The sequence below is a fragment of the Megalops cyprinoides genome, chromosome 1 (assembly GCF_013368585.1).
Source record: "Megalops cyprinoides isolate fMegCyp1 chromosome 1, fMegCyp1.pri, whole genome shotgun sequence".
In the NCBI taxonomy this organism is placed as follows: domain Eukaryota; kingdom Metazoa; phylum Chordata; class Actinopteri; order Elopiformes; family Megalopidae; genus Megalops; species Megalops cyprinoides.
This window is the reverse complement of record NC_050583.1, coordinates 31199247-31205246: the sequence shown is the minus strand read 5'-3', so window position 1 is coordinate 31205246 and position 6000 is coordinate 31199247. Positions and strand designations below refer to the sequence as shown.

Here is a 6000-nt window from a genome sequence, read left to right as displayed (position 1 = left end):
GTCTAAATGTCTACTCATAGGATGTTTCTCTAACTAGGAATGCATAAATACTGTCTGAACACATGAATAAATCCTATCATGCTTATGTTAATTCATCACTTCAGATGATGACATGCAGGAAAAAAATAATAAAATAAGAATTGTGTTTTGGTACTCGGAATAGAAAGAAAATTTCAGAAAACTGTCATTTTTTCCTGCCTTTTCTCCTTTTTCTTCAATAGAGAAAGCAGAGGAAGCCAAGAAGATGAGACAAATGCCTAAATGCAGAGAGGTGAATTCCTGTTGGACAATTTAACCCGAACTGCCTGGGTGAGCAAACACCTTGCCATGACTCCATTATCTTACAGAGTTTGACATATTGTTACAAAGCACAACATGTGGCTCTGAAAATAGTTAACAAATGACCTCATAAATTTGGTAGCTGCACCGCTGCCCAGTGAAACAAATACTTTGCATTAAATTTGCTGAACATAGTAAACTGTGTAGAAGTATTTAGTATGTGGACTGTGTTTAAAAGGTTTTCCACCAATATCGTATTGCACTTTTAAAATGACAGGTGCAGTATTTATCTTACTGCAAATAAGATAATGAGCTCAAGACCTGCAATTCACTCCAATATAAAAGTTGCACACAGGAATGGATTCATAAAGGCACTATGAGTAATTTACAAAACTAAAACCGGTGAAAGGCAAAGCATGTCTTATGTTGTTGCTAGGAAACCATGTGATATTCATGAACAGGCATACTAATTTTACATTTCAAATATAGATATTTGAGTTTGTTATTGCCCTTAATTTTCCTAAAGCTGTGCCCAGTCATCCATATGCAATATTCCCATCCTCTATACTGTATTTAAATTATTACTACAAATGTTTCCACACTAATTGTTTGTATAGACAGATGAATAAATGCACACAGAGACACACGTGTGCACACACACAAAGGAATATATAGATCATTTAAAATAATAATACTTATAAATAATAAAACAATAATGTAAATATTTTACCTATTGAGAATATTTCAAAAGATTCTATTCTATAGATATTAGAATAGTTATATGTGCCCTAAGATCTAAAAGACTTTATGTATTTCTTTTTGCCCAATTCTTTCACTTAGCCTGAGAATTTAGAAACAGGTGTACTTGATATTTAATGATATGGGTATTAACTCTGGATTACTAGTTACTAATTCTGGTGAGAATTTCAAATATACATTACTGTATTTTATTCATAAAGTATTTTTATCTTGTTAATCTTAATCATAAGAATTTATAGTGCATAGGCAAAAACAACATATTGCACTACCACAACCATATACTCTTCTTATACTTTCATATACTGTTGAAAGTTATTCATTTCAATTTTACCCTTCAAACAAAAGGCTGAAGAAAGAGGACTATAATATTGCTTTATATCTAAACCTTGTAGCGTCCTTATACTAAACATATTAAACCCAGGATCTATACAGCTGTATTAAATATGGAACCTTGGATTTTCATGTGAAGTAAATCATTCATACTATCATGCAAATCAGCTATATATCAGCCATGTTTTATATGGTGTCAATAAACAATATAGGGCCGTTTCAGGCTTGAGATGTGTACACATAAATCCCACTTTAGTTCCTCCATAGAGAGTTGCGTACTTCTGTTGCTACTAAGCAAACTGAGCCTTGGGCTGCTTAAGCTCCCATGTGGGAGATGAGTGTTCATGGCTGAGTTTTTTCAAAAATGAGGGCATTTTGCTTAAAATGAGGGGGCGTCTCACTATTTTCTAAGATACAAATATTCTGACCCGACACCTGAGTTTGTTTTTTTTTTTTTCTCAGCAATTCATACACATACAAAAAAGTCAGTAAGTCCTAAGCTACCATAACAATAATGTGCAACAGCAACATTGTTGGTAACTAGACTGGCAAAGTAAATTGAAAATCCGTACAATGTTGAAAACTCATTTTCCATTTTACAGATTTTGCCTTTCAACACATTTCATAGAATCGTAAATAGCATTCTTTACTTTTATGGAACATTGCTTAATATTCTGAGGACTGAAAAATGGAAGCACAGAGGGGAAATGAAATGCCTCATTCACACACACTCTGAACAATCAATACTTAACTCAGTGAGTGAAATAATTTCCCTACCCTACCTTGATCATTGGTCATACATGAAGGCACATGTGTAACTGCCAATGATGGTCTCTACAGTTGTAGCACATTGTTGCTTAAGTGCTGTTATTTGAATGGGGAGATTGGTATGACAATTTAGACATCTATTTGTCAATATTCCCTGGGGTTTAAACAGCAGCTAGCTCCAGACATGGTACACAGTAATGTGAAATAGTTGACATAGTTGGAACAGTTGGAAAGTGCTGCTAATCACTTTTCCAGTTTGGTACCTAGCTAGCTAGAGGTCCAGAGAGCAAAAAATTACAACCTCCTGTCTCTGGTAATGGCAAAGGTGTTGGAAACAACTGAGACGCAGCTTGCAGAGCATGAGAGTGAGGCACCAAAGAATTGGCAGTCTCATTTACTGTACATGGCATAGTGTTGATATACATTGTTAGTGTTCAGGTGGATGAAGCATAAAGTTATGGCTGCTCTTCTCCGAGGGTGTTCCAACATGGAATCGTCACTGCAGTCTTGGTTATGCTGAAAAAACAGTGACCTTTGTTCTGATGGCATAGTTCCAGCTAGCGTCAGGGTACATTGTGATATATCTCCAAAACCTGAAGTCCCCAAAAGCAGTGGCAATATTTTGTGGAGGCAACCTTGCTAGTAAATTGTCCAGTGCTTCCTAAACATACTTTTACTTATGTCTCAATTGTCTCACTGTGATGCATAAGCTACACCATGTCTAGCAATCACATTATAGTGTGTTCCTTTTTTTTTCACAATGTGGTCCTATGACATAACTGAGCAGGAAAGAAAAAATCTGAAAATATAATAACTAGGACAATGTTAAAGCACAGTGTGTCAAAATAAGGTAATTCCCTTTGGTATTTGCTAGCTATCTAGTTATTGGTTTCAGAGAAAAAAATAGCACTGATTCACATACCTCAGGAATGTAAGAGAATGTAGTATGAGAGACATGGGGGATTATTTTCACAGAGCACCATAGGACAGGGGACATTTTTCACAGGCATGTCTGTTTGTATGTATGTGTGCGTGCACCTATGACTAATAAGCTTGTTAGAGCAGCTAACAGGTTGAGTTAATTATGGAATGTTCATTAGTCCCTGGAGTCTGTGCCTCCACTCAGACCTTAGAGAGAATATGTCATCTTCAGAGAAGTTCAGTATTTCATTGATATACTAATTGTGCAGGGTTTTGAATTGGTTCAAATGTAAAATTCAATGTGAAATAGAAAATCAGTTTTCTATGTTTATTTTCACTGGACTTTGCCTGTCTACTCATCAACAATGTTGTTGTCACACACAATAGCCACTGCAGTGCATGAATTTTTTCAGTCTTTACAGCCTCATTTTGGGCAAACTCCACCGCAGCTTTAGCAGCTTATGTCTGAATGTGCTTAGTAATAACGGAGGCATGCAACTCTCCATGGAAGCACTTAAATGAGGTTTACATGCACGTAAATCAAGTCTGAATCAGCCCCTCCATGAGAAAATCTAGGCTGCAGAAAAGGATGTGTGATTTTTCAGGGCATTTACATTTATTCACCATGGACAATTTTTCAGTGCCTATTTTAAGAGATATACGGGTATGTATTTTTAAGTACTGTGAAACTGCTTGTTTCCAGCTAGCTACTCTGCAAGCTTGTGCACACACTTGGGATTGTTAACCAATAATCATATTCCACTATAGGGCTTTAGGGCTACCAGACCAAATTTATGATGATGCATGCTTAGGTCTCTAGATTTTAACTTACTTGAGAATAAAGTGTAAAGTTGGTAGATTGAATAGAGACTAAATATTGCTTTTAAATATCCAGAATTGCGTTATGTCAGACACAATGCAAAAGGACTTGCAGTGACCATGGGTTTTTGCCAATTCTGAAGGCATGCCTCAGTGCATAGCTACCATCGGACAAAGTGGAAGGATGTTGTAGTAGTAACAAGCACGTGTTGCAGAAAGTGAAAGGAATACTGTATGTATATTCTGTTGCTTTACTGTCCAAAACATCAACAGAAGCTTATACAGTATCTAGAGCTGATTTACAAAGGCGTCATGAGGGAAAATGACAAAATCTCTTTCAATTGGGCTAACATCTTTTTGAAATTTGCCATTAACAGGGGCGAGTGAAAACCACAGGCTAGTAGAGAGCATGGCCACCTTTGAACACAATACAATCTGTATATCTACAGTACTCCAGGCTTAGCACCAGGTTGCAGATGTTGCCTTTTGCGATTCTCTCCCATCTCTTATTGAGCCTGGACAAGTTCAGGTCCATTCACTGGTCTCTGAGCATTAGATGCACTAGACACTACATCATCCCAAAAATATTCAATGAAAGTTACATCTCCAAGAATGTTGTCATGCTGTCAATAGCAAGTGAGCTTCCAGGACATATTTGTAACCCTTCATCAGTTACATTGACATCAGTCACTAATCACTGCAGGTTCTGTAGCAGCTAGTCACTCATGGCCAAACCATCACACTTGGACCCATAAATCTACATCACAGCTTGACAAAGAGGCTCCATTGTAGGTGATTCCACCAGAGGCATTGTATAGATGAATATTGGTGTAGCTGCATGGCAGTGAAATGATAATAGTATAGCTACCATTCACAGATGCTCTTCTTCATTTTGTATCAGATTATTTGGCAGAGGCCCAAAAACTGGCCAGTGATGATCTGTCAGCTGAGTCGCTGAAAGGGCTTAATGTTGTCAGATACATACCTGATTGATTGCAGAATGAAATATCTTGCATTAGTATCGAATCTGCAGCAAGCCTGATTTTACCAGTGGGTTTTAATATATATTTCATCTGCTTCAAGTGAGTGAAAAACCCCTTATGTTTTCAGTTACCCTGTTCTGTAGACACTGTGACTGACAAGCAGGGTTTTTGCTAGGTACAGTGAACTCTCTGTATTTAGCCCAAAGGGTTCCTGTTACCATGTGTTCACTGTGGAAGGAATATAAAATACATGTGCATACATTTGTCTGCACTGGGTGATGCAACCCGGAAAGTGCTAGAGAAACAGTACTGAGGCAGAGTGCTGATGTTGCTGGACCTATGGCAAATATGTTGTTGAGGTGGAACGTCAGCAGCTGTGCATTATTCAGTGTATGGAGTACAGCTACAGTTGGGTATCAGAATGCAAAATTCATGTAATGTTCCTTGTACCTCGAAGAGAAGGGGAAACATATTTGGTTGCTTTTAAATCAGATATTAGGAGCTGAATGGTCAGGTAGAGAGAAATGCAACCCAGGCCATTTACAGAAAAAAAACATTAAACAGGAATATCACAAGCACTGTATAATAGGAATAATGGCCTTTCTTAAAGAAGGGTTACTAAACATGTGGCTTGAATATATAGTCTTAATATACACATTCTTTCAGATGCAGAATCAGAAAGAAAATCTGTATGTGTATATATACATGCATATTTTATGAGCTGTCACCCAAGAGTTAAATACATTAATTGTAATTATTAAAAGAAGGTTCCATTCTGTACTTGAATAACTTCCTTCCATTAGGAATGTCTATTATACTATAGTGCTCCTTCATATCTTTTTTTCTGTTAAAAGAGTAGCTAGCTGCATAAGTTAACAAGTGCTATACTTATTCTTCTGAAAAATTATTGCAGATATGACATAAATCTGCATATTTTGGGACAAAGCTAACATAGATAAAGACAAAGATAAGATAGTAAGAAACATCATAGATCAGTAAAGGACATGTGTTTTGTAAATACTATGGATTGCAATCATTAAGTATGTCATCATCTTAACTGGTCACTATCCTTTGCTAGCCAACTAGTTGACTACTGCCTGTTGTAGCCTGATACATGAAATTTAAGTGATACAGAATGCTT

At 36.7% G+C, this 6000-nt stretch overlaps 1 long non-coding RNA gene across 1 annotated transcript in view; it reads left to right on the top strand.

Annotated features, from left to right (window-relative positions):
- The first annotated feature begins 231 nt into the window (after positions 1–231).
- LOC118770711 overlaps positions 232–6000 on the top strand; it is a 50254-nt gene continuing 44485 nt past the window's right edge. Inside the window, exon 1 of the long non-coding RNA XR_005004566.1 lies at positions 232–309. This is a non-coding gene — a long non-coding RNA (uncharacterized LOC118770711). The remainder of the gene's footprint in view (positions 310–6000) is intronic.